Below are 18,209 nucleotides of genomic sequence, written 5' to 3'. Positions count from 1 at the left end.
TATTGATTCTGGAGCCAAGAAGACTCAGATTCAAATTGAGGGTTGGGCTGTAAGTAGTTACATGTTTCCATTTTTTAACTGCTCTGAGCCTCAATTTCCTCAACTGCAAAACTGAAGAATATCAATTCCTCACTTGTAATATCATTTGTATCAGCCATACAGGCTTATTGTGACATTCAAATGTAGCACCTAGGTAGTGTTGTGAATAGAGTTGTGGACTAACTCTCATGAAGACCTGAGTTCAAATCCTATCTTAGAACTTGAGAATATCTTGGTAACTTTGTGCAAGTTATTTAACTTCTTGGTCTTGACTTCCTCAATTGTAAAATGAAAATAATGAAAGCAACACAAAGAAGATAATGTATGTAAAATACTTCAGAGACTTTAAAATGCTGTATAAGTTCTAACTATTCTATTTATAATGGATTTGAAAGCACTCACTCTCAGTCCATTCTTTTAATCCTCATCCTGGAGCAAGTCCCCAGAAAGGCAATTACTCCTTTCCTTCAAAGTTTTAGTAGTAACTGACTCACTGAGGATTTTATTTCTATCACTCTCAAGTTCCCAAAAGTTCTCCTCAGTTTTAATTAACCAGTCAAGATCTCTCTAGTTAATATCAATTAATTTTTACATGAAGATATTTACTAAGATATATATATATATATATATATATATATATATATATATATACAAAGGTATTTATTGGGATAACTAGGTGATACAGTGAATAGAGTGCCAGATCTAAAGGCAGAAAGAATAATTTTCCTGAGTTCAAATCTGGTCTCAGATACTTACTGGTTGTGGGACACCCTGGGCAAATCACTTAACTCTGTTTACCTCAGTTTCCTCATTTGTCAAATAAGCTAGAGAAAAAATGGCAAACACTCCAGTACTTTTGCCAATAAAAGTGGAGGAGTGGGGAAGAAATGGACAGTTGGATATGACTGAAAACAACTGGATCACATATTTACTGATAATATATAGAAAGCCCAGGAGTACAAAAATATCTTCTCAAAGCAAGGGGCGCATTCTCCTATCTGCATGTATTTGATTCCAAGGAATAGTAGGCTTAAATTTAAACCAGTTAGTACAAAACATCTCCCTCTCCACCTGCAAAGGTAGGAGAGAAAATGTCTTGGTCTTGAAATTCCTTTTCTCCCCTTGTGGAGTTCCTATAAAGTTCTGGACATAGCACAGCCAGGTGACAGATTTCTCCTTTGTTCAATTGTGTTGATGTCATTGGCTATTGATTGTCATTGCTTTCTGGACATTCTCTCCCCACCCCAATATCTCTCTCCTCTTGAAGCTCACAAGGACATGATCTGTCTAGATACTCATTCACCTAAGACCAGAGAAAAAATAAATACAAAAGAAACAAGTCTCTGCTCCTAACTGAAAGGCCTACATAAGTTCTTTTTCCTCACTTAAAATTACCAGGGAAGAAAGATCATCCTCTCAAACCTTCTGTCTATATACTCAGTTCTGGATCAGCAGAATGATTTTCATCACCTTGTAGTACATTAACAAGAAATAGCAAGAGGATATCTGTGTCCACTCTGAAGTGAGAAAAGGGGCAATTACTCATGCCTGGAAATAGGCTCTTGGAATTTCCATATGGATGGGAACCAGGTTGAGCACTATGGTATGTTCAATAGTGTTAATTTCTCTAAATACATTCTTCCCATTAGATTTTGACTGAAGGATAGCAGTAAATCTTCTGGCATACAAACTCTCAGTTTTCTTTTTTATAGCTTTATGCTAGGCGTATCTTGTCTGGAGAAATTACCTTCTTTGGCTCAATTAGGTCTTCTAATTCAAGTTCTAAACTGTTAGTCTCTGTTCTTTCTTGTTGCACAATAAGAATAGTATACTAATTGAATCCAAATGGCATTTTGATGTTGTGTAAAAAAGTTTTTATTAAATGAAACAACTAGTTAATGTGTTTTTCAATAAAGTCACATAACATGATGTCATCCATGTAGATCCAGTCACTTAACATAATGCTTTAGTGTGTCTGTTTCAAAGGCCATATTCATTTGCTTTCAGGAGTGATGATCATGGATTGAAAGCTAGGCAAAAACATATTGGGATTAAACTGTCTCTTTAGAATATGCCACATTTTACATCTGTTACTCTTGACATTCTTATGTTGGTTTGCATGTGGACATCAAAGACTCTGAAATTCCCACTAAATTTGGATTTTTAAACTACATTTTCAGTATATGACTAAACCTTAAGTGAGGAAATGAGTCATCAACTTTGTGATAATAAATAGAGGAGGTAGAAATATTTACAGCACTTTTAGGTAGCTTATACAATATTAAATTGATAATGTATTGTTCCTATATACCAAAGGGAATTTTAAATCATCAACCAATATGTTGATTATTAAAGGTATTTACCAACTTTTTTCATGTGATACAATCTTTGAGTGCCTTGTGTAAGGTACATTAACACTTAATTGGGCACATTAATACAAATTAGATGGATCATTGGGGGTTTTATGTTTTAATAATAAATATGTGGTCTTTCCTAATAAAATGGGACTAGATAAACATTAGAGAGCAAACAGGTAGTTGATATCCCATCTTAAAATTTTTGAATCATCAAGATCTGGGAGGCAGAGCCAAAATGGTGGAGTAAAGGCCAGAATTCCCTGAGATCTTTGAAATTCCCCTCCAAACAACATTTAAATAATGCCTCAAAATGAATTCTTTTTTAAAATAACTTTTTATTGACAGAACCCATGCCAGGGTAATTTTTTACAACATTATCCCTTGCACTCACTTCTGTTCTGATTTTTCCCCTCCCTCCTTCTACCCCCTCCCCCAGATGGCAAGCAGTCCTATACATGTTAAATAGGTTACAGTATATCTTAGGTACAAAATATGTGTGCAGAACTGAACAGTTCTCTTGTTGCTCAGGGAGAATTGGATTCAGAAGGTATAAATAACCCGGGAAGAAAAACAAAAATGCAGGCAGTTTACATTCATTTCCCAGTGTTTTTTCTTTGGGTATAGCTGCTTCTGTCCATCCTTGATCAACTGAAACTGAGTTAGATCTTCTCTTTGTTGAAGAAATCCACTTCCATCAGAATACATCCTCATACAGTATCGTTGTTGAGGTATACAATGATCTCCTGGGTCTGCTCATTAAAATGAATTCTTAAATGGCAAAACCAACAAAAGGATGTGATAAAACAGTTTTCCAGCCCAAGACAAATTAGAAAGTTAAAAGAAAAGGTCTCTTTTACTAGGGGTGAGAATGGAACACAAGCTATCACAGCCCAAGCCAGTATAGACCTACTCCAGAAAGCCAGCAACAATCCTTGAAACCTACTGAATTGGTGTAGGATTCCAGAGCGCTCACTCTACAGACTGTAAGAGAGATGGAAGTCAAACAAATAGTCAAAAGAAGATTACAGGGAAACTTTGCTGGCATTAAGAGCAGAACTCTTGCTGTATTGCCCATATATAATTCCAGGTCACAGTGCCAAAGCAAGGAGGAACACTAGCAGGAGCAGGAACTCTGAACAATTCCAAGTACAAAAAATATATACTTGTGTTAACTCATATGCCAGAACACAGGCCAAGAGAACAGTGACCACACCTCCCCTTAAACCATACCATCTTGGTAGAATTGTAAACCTACAGACCCTGAAAACAGCAACATAAGAAAACCTGAAACTTGAGACAAAGTCCTCTTCACCTAAGGAGCAGAGCTCAACTTTAGCATAAAGTCAAATATACAAATAGATTGGGAAATGAGCAAACAATAGCAACAACAACAAAGAACAACCACCATAGAAAATGACCATGATGATAAAGAAGATCAAAATCAATAGTCAAAAGGAAACAACATCAAAACAGCTCCATCCAAAGCCCTTTTATCCCCCAAAAATGTGAATAGGTCTCATTACCCCCACTACTACCACCCACAAAAATTTCCTGGAAGAGCTCAGCTCCTCTTAGTGGGTCAATTTCTATAAATAACATTACATTTTTAAACAAAAAAAGAAAATAAAAAAGAAGGAAAAATCAACATGACTTATAAATACACTGGAAAAAACATGAAAATATTTGCAATTTGTAATACTTGTGGACCTCCCATCTCTACAATAAGTCAGGTTTGGGTTGTCCTTTTATATCTAGTCATTTGGGGGCAGAGTCAAGATGGCAGAGAAGGCACACATGACTTTCTAAGCTCCTCTTTTGTAGCCTGCAATCTTGCTGAAGCTATTAATTGTCTGAATTATTATCTCTGCTGATTCCCTAGGATATTCCAAGTATATCACCAGTAAATAGGAATATGTTTATCTCCTCTTTATTTATCTTCATGCCTTCAATTTCTTTCTTTTACATCATGGCTGGTACTATCACTTCCAGAACTATATCAAATAGTAAGCTTGGAATTCTAAAATTAAAAGGAGAAATTAATAATAGTGAAAGTAAAAAAAAAAACTATTGAATTAATAAATAAAACTAAGACTTGGTTTTATGAAAAAAACAATAAAATAGATAAACCGTTGGTAAATCTGATTAGAAAAAGGAAAGAGGAAAATCAAATTGTTAGTCTTAAAAATGAAAAGGGGGAAATTTCCACCAATGAAGAAGAAATTAGAGCAATAATGAGTTACTTTGCCCAACTTTATGCCAATAAATTTGAAAACCTAAGTGAAATGGATGATTACCTCCAAAAATATTGGCTTCCCAGATTAACAGAAGAGGAAGTAAATTGCTTAAATAGTCCCATTTCAGAAAAAGAAATAGAAGAAGCTATTAATCAACTCCCTAAGAAAAAATCCCCAGGACCAGATGGATTTACATGTGAATTCTACCAAACATTTAAAGAACAATTAGCCCCAATGCTATATAAACTATTTGAAAAAATAGAGAATGATGGAGTCCTACCAAATTCCTTTTATGACACAGACATGGTACTGATACCTAAACCAGGTAGATTGAAAACAGAGAAAGAAAATTATAGACCAATCTTCTTAATGAATATTGATGCTAAAATCTTAAATAAGATATTAGCAAAAAGACTACAGAAAATCATCCCCATGATCACCATGATCAAGTAGGATTTATACCAGGAATGCAGGGCTGGTTCAATATTAGGAAAACATAGGACTGCTTGCCATCTAGGGGAGGGGGTGGAGGGTGGAAGGGAAAAATCGGAACAGAAGTGAGTGCAACCTGTCAGATTGGCTAAGATGACAGGAAAAAATAATGATGATTGTTGGAGGGGATGTGGGAAAACTGGGACATTGATTCATTGTTGGTGGAGTTGTGAACGAATCCAACCATTTTGGAGAGTAGTTTGGATCTATGCTCAAAAAGTTATCAAACTGTGCATACCCTTTGATCCAGCAGTGTTACTACTGGGATTATATCCCAAAGAGATTATAAAGAAGGGAAAGGGACCTGTATGTGCACGTAATGTTTGTGGCAGCCCTTTGTAGTGGCTTAGAAACTGAAACTGAATGGATGTCCACTCAGTTGGAGAATGGCTGAATAAATTGTGGTATATGAAAATTATGGAATATTACTGTTCTGTAAGAAATGACCAACAGGATGATTTCAGAAAGGCCTGGAGAGACTTCACACGAACTGATGCTGAGTGAAATGAGCAGGACCAGGAGATCATTATATACTTCTAACAATACTAGATGATGACCAGTTCTGATGGATCAGGCCATCCTCAGCAACGAGATCAACCAAATCATTTCTAATGGAGCAGTAATGAACTGAACTAGCTATACCCAGAAAAGAACTCTGGGAGATGACTAAAACCATTACATTGAATTCTAATCCCTATAGTTATAGCACACCTGCATTTTGATTTCCTTCACAAGCTAATTGTACAATAATTCAGTCTGATTCTTTTTGTACAGCAAAATAATGTTTTGTCATGTATACTTATTGTGTATCTAAGTTATATTTTAATATATTTTAACATCTACTGGTCATCCTGACATTTAGGGGAGGGGGTGGGGGGGTAAGAGGTGAAAAATTGGAACAAGAGGTTTGGCAATTGTTAATACTGTAAAGTTACCTATGTATATATCCTGTAAATAAAAGGCTATTAAATAAAATAAATAAATAAATAAATAAAATTAAAAAAAAATTAAAAAAAAAAAAAAAAAAAGAAGTGAGTGCAAGGGATAATGTTGTAAAAAAAAATTACCCTGGCATGGGTTCTGTCAATAAAAAGTTATTATAAAAAAAAAAAAAAAAGAAAAAGATTATCAAAGAAATTGGGTAGAATTTAACAGACTGATGCAAAACAAGGCAGAATTAAAGAATAATAAACACAATGAGCACAAACATATTAAGAAAAATGAAATAAAAAAGACATTAAAATTAAAAAAAAAACACTTGAGAGTATAGGAATAAACGGACTTTTCTTTAAAATAATCAGTAGCATCTATTTAAAACCATCAGTAAGCATCATATGTAATGGGGATAAACTGCAACCATTCCCAATAAAATCAGGAGTGAAACAAGGTTGCCCACTATCACCATTACTATTCTTTGCTAGCTTTGGCAATAAGAGCTGAGAAAGAGATTAAAGGAATTAGAGTAGGTAATGAGGAAACAAAACTATCACTTTTTGCTGATGATATGATGGTATATTTAGAGAACCCCAGAGATTCTACTAAAAAGTTATTAGATATATCTAGTCATTTGAATCATGCTTAATCTTTATAATTTTATTACTATTGATATGATTGTTCTGCCTATGCAGAAGCTTTTCAATTTCATGTAATTAAAATTATTTGCTTTATCTTTTCTATCTCTTACTTGGTTATGAATATATCCCCTACCCATAATTGTGAGAAGTATATAATCTGTTTCTCTTTGAATTTTTGTATAGAATAACCTATAATATTAGAGTTACATATCCACTTAGAATATATTATGGAATATAATATAAGTTGTTGATTTAAGCCTAATTTCTGCCAGACTGCTTGCCAGTTTTCACTGCAGTTTTTAATCAAATAAGATTTTTTAACGTTTTGGTCAGGTATACTTATTGTGTATCTAATTTATATTTTAATATATTTAACATCTACTGGTCATCCTGCCATCTAGGGAGGGGGGGTAAGAGGCGAAAAATTGGAACAAGAGTTTTGGCAATTGTTAATGCTGTAAAGTTACCCATGTATATATCCTGTAAATAAAAGGCTATTAAATAAAAAAAAAAAATCAAATAAGATTTTTTTGATGGGGGAAGTGGAATTTCAGGAGGATACTATGTGTTTTTCATTTTATCAAATACTCAGTTATTGGGTTTTATTGTTTCTGATAATACCTTGTCCAGTTTGTTCCATTGATCTGTCTCTTTCTTTTTTTAGCCAATATCAGATGGTTTTTATGATTGCTATTTTATAATGCAGTTTGAGATCTTGAAGTACCATTCCTCTTTTAGTCTTCTTCTTTTCATCATTTCCTTGATATTTTTGTTGTTTCCAAATGAATTTAGTCATTATTTTAGCAAGTTCCATAAAGTATTTCACTGACAATTTGGTATAGAATTAAAAGTATAAATTAACATTAGTGGTATTATCATTTTTATTATATTAGCATGGTTTAACCATGAGCATAGAATGCTCCTTCATCTATTTAAATTGGTCTTTTAATTGTTTTAAGGAGCACTTTACAAAACTGAATCTATACAAATCTTTCATGTGCTTTGGTAGACCAATTCTTAGATAGTTTATGAATGTTGTACATATATAAAATGGGATTAATCTTTCTATTATTTCTTCTAGCATACAGAAATGCTATTGCTATGTAAAGGTTTCTTTTGTAGCCTGCAATCTTGCTGAAGCTATTAATTGTCTGAATTAGTATCTCTGCTGATTACCTAGGATATTCCAAGTATATCACCAGTAAATAGGAATATGTTTATCTCCTCTTTATTTATCTTTCTGCCTTCAATTTCTTTCTTCTACATTATGACTGGTACTGTCACTTCCAAAACTATATCAAATAACAGTTAAGAAAGTAAAAACTCTTGCTTCACTCCTGTATTTATTGGGAAAGGCTATATTCTATCCTCATTTTTTATGATGCTTTGTTTTGGTTTTTAAAAGTTATTTTTATGACATTTAAATTATGTCAAAAGAATGAAAAAATAGAAGAAAATGTGAAATATCTCATTGAAAAAATAACTGACCCAGAAAATAGATCAAGGAGAAATAATCAAAGAATTATTGGACTAGCTGGAAGTCATGATGAGAAAAAGAGCTTAGACATCATCTTTTAAGAAATTATCAAGAAAGATGTCTTGATGTCTTAGATCTAGAAGGTAAAAGAGAAATTGAAAGAATCTATTGATCTCCTCCTAAAAGAGATGCTAAAATGAAAACTCCCAGAAATATTATGGCCAAGTTCCCAAGCTTCCAAGTCAAAAAAATATTGCAAGCAGTAAAAATATAAAAAAAATTAAAACAAAATTCAAATATCATAGAGCCACAATCAGGATCATACAAAATTTAACATTTTCTACATTAAAGAAGAGGGCTTGGAATTGTTATTTTGGACAGCAAAGAAGCTTGCATTACAACCCAGAGAAACTGAATATAATCCTTTGGGTGGAAATGGAATAATGAAATAGAGGACTTTCAAGCATTTCTGATGAAAAGATAAAAACAATGAAAAAAATAACATTCAAACACTGGATTCAAGAAAAGCATAAAAAGATAAATATAAAAGAAAAATCACAAATGATTCAATGAGGTTAAATTATTTGCATTTTTATATGGGAAAATGATACATGTAATTTCTAAAAACTTTATCTGTAGGACAGTTAAAAGGAGCTTACATAAACTGAGGGCATGGGTGTTAATAGAATATCTTGGAATGATATTCAAGAAAATGAAAGAGTGGGTGGGGGAACCAAGAAGGCGGAGACAACACATGTTTCTCTCTGACCTTCTCTACAACCCTCACAATAATTACAAAGTCCAGCCTCTGAATTAGCTCTGGACTGGCAGAATCCACAAATATTGGGAGTGCAACAAATTATCAGCAGAAGATAATTTTGAAGATCGCCAGAAAAGATCTGTTTCAGTTGGAAAAAAGGAGGGAGGCAGCCAGCACAACCAGCTGAGATCAAACACTAGCGCAGACAGTGCAGACTTCTAGGGCATTGCTGACTCAGCAGGTGTTGCTGACTCCTCTGGATGGTGCAGAATCTGTGTGCTAGAGAATCTACGGGGAAGAATCTACAGGAATTTACAGCAGTATTGGCCACTCTGCCCTGGTTGCAAGCCAGTAGGTCAGCAGAGAAGTTATAAAATATCCAAAACAAACAAAAAGATCAATAGTAAACCCCCAAACACCAGAATCTCATGGGATCTATCTATGCCCCCCAGTACTAAGAGTGAATCAGCATTAACCCAGCACAGCTGTAGCTGCTTGGAAAACCTCCCCTGCCCTAAAGGCAGACCTTAACTTTTTTTTTTTTTAAATGAGTAAAAAAGTAAAGAGGACTCTGACTGTAGACAGCTTTTATGGCAAAAGAGAAGAACAGATATCAAACCCTGAGGAGACTAAAGGCAGATTGTCTCCAGATGAAGCTTCAAAAGGTGATATAATCTGATCCCCATAACACAAGGCTCTACTAGAAGAAATTAAAATGTATCTTAAAAGAGAGCTAGAAGAAAAATGGGGAAAAGAAATGAAAAATTTGCAAGAGGATTTAGAAAAGGCAACACAGAAACTATCCAAAGAGCATTCGCTACAAAATAGACTTAGTGAAATGAAAAGGGTATATAACTCATTAAAAGATAGATTTGATAAAATGGAAAAAGAAAGCAACTCCCAGAAAAACAGAATTTGTGAAATGCAAAAAAGAAAATAACTCCTTAAAAAACAGAATTTGTAAAATGGGGGGGGGGAATTCATAGAACAAAACAACACATTTAAAAATTCAATTGGACAAATACAAAAAGGAGTTTTAAAAAATGAAGAAAATAATTCACTAAAAATCAGAATTGAACAAATAGAAATGAATGAGTTGATGAAACATCAAGAATCAGTCAAGCAAAACAAAAAAAAAAGAAAAAAAATGTAAAATACCTAGTTGGGAAAACAACTGACCTGGAAAAAAGACCTAGGAGAGAAAACTTTAGGATTATTGGACTCCCTGAAATTGAAAACTAAATAATCTCATCCTAAAGAATTAATGGGCGAAACAGCAAATCATAGACACAATTAATAATTTCATCCAAGAGAATGACAATAATGAGACAACATACCAAAATTTGTGAGATGCAGCCAAAGTGGTAATAAGGGGAAATTTTATATATCCAGATGCTTGCTTGTATAAAATAGAGAAAGAGAAGATCAATAAATTGGGCTTGCAACTAAAAAAGCTAGAAAAAGAACAAATTAAAAATCCCATAATACCAAACTTGAAGTTCTAAAAATAAAAGGAGAGATCAATAAAATTGAGACTAAAGAAAATTGAATTAATAAATAAAACTAAGAGTTGGTTTTATGAAAAACCCAACAAAATAGATAAACCTTAGTTAATTCGATTTTAAAAAGGAAAGAGGAAAATCAAATTGTTAGTCTCAAAAATGAAAAGGGAGAATTAGCCACCAATGAAGCAGAAAGAAGCAATTATCAGGAGTTTCTTTGTCCAACTTTATGCCAATAAATTTGACAATCTAAGTGAAATGGAGGAATACCTACAAAAATATAGATTGCCCAGATTAACAGAAGAAGAAATAAATTACTTAAATAGTCCCATTTTAGAAAAAGAAATAGAAGAAGCTATTAATCAACTCCCTAAGAAAAAATCCCCAGGACCAGATGGATTTACATGTGAATTCTACCAAATATTTAAAGAACAATTAATTCCAATACTATATAAACTATTTGAAAAAATAGAGAAGGAAGGACTCCTACCAAATTCCTTTTATGACACAGACATGGTACTGAACCTAAACCAGGTAGATTGAAAACAGAGAAAGAAAATTATAGACCAATCTCCCTAATTAATATTGATACAAAAATCTTAACTAAAATATTAGCAAAGAGATTACAGATAATCATCCCAGGATAATATACTATGACCAACTAGGATTTATACCAGTAATGCAGGGCTGGTTCAATATTAGGAAAACTATTAGCATACTTGACTATATCAATAACCAAATTAAGAAAAAACATATGATTATCTCAATAGATGCAGAAAAAGCATTTGATAAAGTTTAACACACATTCCTATTAAAAACACTAGAGAGTATAGGAACAAATGTACTTTTTCTTAAAATAGTCAATAGCATCTATTTAATATCATCAACAAGCATCATATGTAATGGAGATGAACTAGAACCATTCCAATAAGATCAGGGATGAAACAAGGTTGGCCACTGTCACCATTGTTATTCGATAAAAGAATAAGATAAGAAAAAGAGATTAAAGGAATTAGAGTAGGTAATGAGGAAACCAAATTGTCACTCTTTGCAGATATAATGATATACTTAGAGAACCCCATAGAATCAATTAAAAAGCTATTAGAAATAATTCACAACTTTAGTAATGTTGCAGGATACAAAATAAAACCACATAAATCATCAGCATTCTTATACATCACTTAGAAAATCCAACAGCAAGAGATATAAAGAGGAATTACATTTAAAATAACTGTTAATAATATAAAATATTTGGGAATTTATCTGCCAAGGGAAAGCCAGGAACTATATAAGCAAAACTACAAAACACTTTCCACACACAAAGTCAGATCTAATCAATTGGAAAAATATCAAGTGCTCATGGGTAGGCTGAGCAAATATAATAAAACTGACAATACTACCTAAACTAATCTATTTATTTAGTGTTATATATCAACCAAACTCCCAAGAAACTATCTTCCTGAATTAGAAAAAATAACAACAAAATTCATTTTGAGGAACAATAGGTCAAGAATTTCAAAGGAATTAATGAAAAGAAAAGCAAATGAAGGTGACCTAGCTGTACCAGATCTAAAACTATATTATAAAGCAGCAGTCATCAAAACCATTTGTTACTGGCTAAGAAATAGACTAGTTGAGCAGTGGAATAAATTAGGTTCACAGGGCAAAATAGCTAATGACTATAATTACTGACTATATAATCTAGTATTTGACAAACCCAAAGGCCCCTACCTTTTGGGATAATAATGCACTATTTGACAAAAACTTCTGGGAAAATTGGAAATTAGTATGGCAGAAACTAGGCTTTGACCGACATTTAACACCATATATCAAGATAAGGCCAAAATGGGTTCATGATCTAGGTACAAAGAATGATATTATAAATAAATTAGAAGAACATAGGATAATTTACCTCTCACATCTCTGGAGGAGGAAGGAATTAGTTATCAAAGAAGAACTAGAAATTATTATTGATCACAAAACAGATAATTTTGACTATACTAAGTTAAAAAGTTTTTGAACAAACAAAATTAACACAGACAAGATTAGAAGGGAAGCAATAAACTGGGAAACCATTTTTACATCCAAAGGATATGATAAAGGCCTCATTTCTAAAATATATAGAGAATTGACTCAAATTTATAGTAGTTCAAGCCGTTCTCCAATTAATAAATGGCCAAAGGATATGAACAGGCAATTTTCAGATGAAGAAATATAAACTATTTGTAGCCACATGAAAAGGTGCTCCAAATCACTATTGATCAGAGAAATGCAAATTAAGACAACTCTGAGATACCACTACACACTTCTCAAATTGGCTAAGATGACAGGAAAAGATAATGACGAATGTTGGAGGGGATGTGGGAAAACTGGGACACTGACACATTATTGGTGGAACTGTGAATGGATCCAACTATTCTGGAGAGGAATTTGGAACTATGCTCAAAAAGTATCAAACTGTGCATACCCTTTGATCCAGCAGTGTTACTACTGGGCTTATATCCCAAAGAGATCTTAAAGGAGGGAAAGGGACCCACATGTGCAAAAATGTTTGTGGCAGCCCTCTTTGTAGTGGCCAGAAACTGGAAACTGAGTGGATGCCCATCAATTGGAGAATGGCTGAATAAATGATGGTATATGAATGCTATGGAATACTACTGTTCTGTAAGAAACAACCAGCAGAATGATTTCAGAGAGGCGTGGAGAGACCTAAATGAAATGATAGTAAGTGAAATGAGCAGAACCAGGAGATCATTATACATGGCAACAATAAGATTATATGAAGATCAATTCTCATGGATGTAGCTCTCTTCAACATTGAGACAATTCAAACCAGTTCCACTTGTGCAGTTCTGGAAAAAGCCATCTACACCCAGAGAGAAGTATAGGAACAGAGTGCGGTCCACAACATAGCATTCTCACTCTCTCTGTTGGTATTTGCTTGCATTTTGCTTTCTTTCTCAGTTTTTCTTTTTCTTCCTTCTTGATCTGATTTTTCTTGTGCACAAGATAACTGTATAAATATGCATACATATATTGGATCTAACAAATATTTCAACATATTTAACATGATTGGACTATCTGCCAACTAGAAGAGGAGGCTGTGATAAGAAGAGGAAAATTTGGAACAAAATGTTATGCAAGGGTCAATGTTGGAAAAATCCCCCATGCATATGCTTTGTAAATTAAAAACTTTAATAAAAAGAAAGAAAATGAAAGAGTAAGAAAGAGGGATACACTGGAAGCAGGGGAAAAGGAGAGGCAGAATGGGGAAATTTTTCTCACTTTAAAAATACGTTCAAGGAAGAGCTTATAAGTAGAGGGGGGAAATGGAGGAATTGCAAGAAGTTCTTGAACCTCACTCTCATTTGAATTGTTTCAATGATAAAAGAATATGTGTGTATGTATACATACACACTCAGTTGTGTACAGAAATCTTCCATACTCAAAAGAGAGATAAGAAGTGAAGGGGATAAGAAAAAAGGTAGTAATAATAGAAGGCATATTAAAGGAGGCTATGGTTAGAAGCAAAACAGATCTTGGGGGAGGGGGAGAGACGAGGAGAAAGAGAGACAAATAACTTTGAAATACCATTTTACACTCATCTATGCTAGAAGAAATGAGAGAAAATCTCTATACTAATGTACCATTGGTGTAGCAAACTGGTGCAACCATTCTAGAGAACAATCTGGACCTATGTCCAAAGAGCTATAAAACTATTCATACTCTTTGACCCAGAAATACCATTGCTAGGTCTGTATCTCAAAAAGATCAAAGGAAAATAAGAAAGATCTATATGTTCAAAAGTATTTATAGCATTTTTTGTGGTAGCATAGAGTTGGATATGGAAGGGATGATCATAAATTGAGAGACAGTTAACAAGTTGTGCTAAATGATTGTAATGGAATACTATTGTATTCTACATGACAAGATCTATATGAACTGATACAAAGTGAAAAGAGAAGAACCAGAATGTTATTGTCCACAGAAGCAGCAATGTTATAATGATGATCAACTGTGAAAGACTTGGCTATTCTCATCAGTATAATGACTTAAGACAATTCCAAAGAACTCATGATTTAAAAAAAATGCTATCCAATTCCAGAGAGAGAATTAATGAACTGAGTACAAATTGTAGTATAATTTTCTTACTTTAATTTTTTTGTCTTTTTTCCAATATGGCTAGTATGGAAATGTGTTTTACACACTATCACATGCATAATTGATATCATATTGCATACTTTCTCAGTGACTGAAAGAAGAGATACATAGAAGGGAGAATGTTTAAAAAGAGAAAAGTGTTTAAAGTAGATAAATAATATTTTTTAAATAAGAAAGAAGTAAAGATGAAAATAGAACAAAGAAAAATAAACGGAATCTTACAAAAGTTAGATATGATAGACCTCTGGATAAAACACAAGGGAAATAAAAAGAAATATATATGCCCATTATGGGCCAGAACTCTGAACTTGAAACAAAGAATTCTTACAAGATGCTAGGTCAGTGGAATTGATAACTACAATGGTTATCTAGTTTAGCATGGTTCAGTATGATTGATTTGATCTTACAACAAATAATGGTTTCCTAGTGATATGATGATTGGTTCATACTCAGTGTAGAGCACATAAGCTAGAAGCCTCAGCCAGGTAGATTCAGAGATTCACAGAGCTAGAGAAGACAAGTGGAAAGAAGGCTGGAGGCTGGAAGTTGGAGCACAAGACCTTGGACTCAGACAGATTCATCCCATCTCACACCACCTTGGTGGCAGGCTCTCCTCCTTTGCTTCTCCACTGAAACCAAGACTCTGGAAGGCCTCCAGAAAACTAGCTGAGCCCCAAGTGAAGGAGATAGGACTTTGAAAGAGAATATTACATATACTTTTTCCTGACCAATACATGGTATCTTCACAAAAATTGATCTTGCATTTAGGCACAAAAATTTATCAAATTTAGAAAAGCTGAAATATTAAATGCATCCTTTTTCTTTTTTATTATAACTTTTTATTTACAAGATATATGCATGGGTAATTTTTCAGCATTGACAATTGCAAAACTTTTTGTTCCAACTTTTCCCCTCCTTCCCCCCCACCTCCTCCCTCAGATGGGAGGTTGACCAATACATGCTAAATATGTTAAAGTATAAGTTAAATACAATATATGTATACATGTCCATACAGTTATTTTGCTATACAAAAAGGATCAGACTTTGAAATAGTATACAATTAGCCTGTGAAGGAAATCAAAAATGTAGGCGGACAAAAATAGAGGGATTGGGAATTTTATGTAGTGGTTCATAGTGATCTCCCAGAGTTCTTTTTCTGAGTGTAGCTGATTCATTACTGCTATATTGGAACTGATTTGGTTCATCTCATTGTTGAAGAGGGCCATGTCCATCAGAATTGATCATCGTATAGTATTGTTGTTGAAGTATATAATAAACTCCTGGTCCTGCTCATTTCACTCAGCATCAGTTCATGTAAGTCTCTCCAGGCCTTTCTGAAATCATCCTGCTGGCCATTTCTTACAGAACAATAATATTCCATAATATTCATATACCACAATTTATTCAGCCATTCTCCAATTGATGGGCATCCACTCAGTTTCCAGTTTCTGACCACTACAAAGAGGGATGCCACAAACATTCTTGCACATACCAGTCCCTTTCCCTTCTTTAAAATCTCTTTGGGATATAAGCCCAGTAGTAACACTGCTGAATGCATCCTTTTCAAAATAACTTTGAGCAGTACTTGGGATTTTACCTGCCCAAACACATAGGATCTAATACCTTTCACAATAAAGACAGATCTAAACAATTCAATAAATATAAATTGTTTATGAGTAGACCAAGACTACATAATGAAAATGAAGATATTACCTAAATTAATTTACTTATTTAGTGCTTCTATCTAACAAATTACAAAAGAATTAATTTATAAGAACAAAAGTTTAAAAAATTCAAGGGAAAGAAAATGAAGGTAGCAGTATTTCAACTACACTATAAAGCAGTAATCATCAGAGCAATATTGTACTGGATAAGAAATAGAGTGGTTGATAAATGGAATAGATTAAGTACACAATGACAGAAATAAAGGAACCCAGTAATTTAGTGCTTGATATGCCCAAAGATCCAAACTTACTGTTCAGAAAAAACTACTGAGAAAACGTGAAAGAAGTCTGGCAGAAACTAGGCATAACCCAACATCTCATATCATATACCAAGATAATGTCAAAATAAGTACATGATTTAGACATAAAGGGAGATATCTGAAGCAAATTGAAGAATCATGGAAAAAAAATGTCTGTCAGATATATTGATGAAGAAAGTTTATGACCACATGAAAGATATAGCAGATCAGGGGAGGTAAAATAATTTTGATTATATGAAATTAAAAACCTTTTGCACAATCAAAACCAATGGAGTCAAAAATAGAAAGAAAGCAAAAAATTCAAAAAGAAGAAGCTTACAGAAAGTTCCTTTGATAAAGATCTCTTTTCTCAAATATAAAGGGATCTATGTCAGATTTAGAAAAATAAAAGCCATTCCCCAGTTGATCAAAGGATTTGAGCAGAAATCAAAATTATAGATAGACATATAAAAAATGTTCTGTCACTATAATTAAATAAATCCAAGTTAAAACAATTCTAAGCTATCACTTCATAACTATCAAATTGACTAGCATAACAGAAAAGAAAAAATGAGAAATGCTAGAAGGAATGTGAATAAATAAGGTACACTTATATATTATTGGTGGAACTGTGAAGTGGTCCAGCCACTCTAGAGAACAATTTGGAACTATGTCCAAAGGGCAATAAAACTTAGCACACTTTTTGACCATTACTATGGTTTATATACCAATACCATTACTATGTCTGTATCCCAATGAGATTAAGTAAAAATGGAAAGGACCTATACCTACAAAAATATTTATTGCAGTTCTTTTTGTGGAGGCAAAAAATTGTAAATTGAGGGAATGCCCAAGTTGTAGCATAAGATTGTATTGGAATACTATTATGCTATAAGAAATGACAAGTAGGATGAGTTCAGAAAAATCTAGGAAGACATATATACTCATTCAAAGTGAAGTGAGCAGAACCAAGAGAATAGCAATGCTGAAACAATGAACAACTGTGAAAGACCCAGTTAATCTGAATAATACAATGATCCTTGAAAACATACTCATACTAAAAATGCTATCAACCTCCAGAAAGAGAATTGATAAAACCTAACTGTAAATTGAAAAATATTTTTGCACTTTATTTTATAGGGTTTCTTCCTTCCTTCCTTCCTTTTTTCTTCTTTCTTTCTTTTTTTTTTTAACACAATCAATATGGAAATATATTTCGTGTGATTGTACATGGATAATGGCTATCATATTGTTTGCTTTCTTAATGGATAAGGGAAGGGAAGATAGAGGGACAGAAAGAATTTGGAACTCAAAATTTTTTAAATTAACATTTATTAAATAAATGAATGGATGGATTGAAAGATAGATAGATGTTTTCAAATCTCCATTTGGGTCTGTTTCTTTTGTTTGTGGTCCGTGAACCAATGACTATTTGTATTGTGCAAGGTTTTTAAAGAACTATGTCTGCCTTTTTACATTTGTTTACAATATCTCAATTCCCCAAGACACTGTCAATTTTTGTAAAAGCTCTATGTGTTACTGAGAAATATTTAATTTCTTGCAAATTAAGACAACTTTAAGATACCACTACACACCTGTCAGATTGGCTAAGATGACAGGAAAAAATAATGATGATTGTTGGAGGGGATG

Source organism: Sarcophilus harrisii, chromosome 2 (genome assembly GCF_902635505.1).
Source record: "Sarcophilus harrisii chromosome 2, mSarHar1.11, whole genome shotgun sequence".
NCBI classification, from domain to species: Eukaryota; Metazoa; Chordata; class Mammalia; order Dasyuromorphia; family Dasyuridae; genus Sarcophilus; species Sarcophilus harrisii.
The sequence above is the reverse complement of the archived record's forward strand: the minus strand, read 5'-3'. Positions refer to the sequence as shown.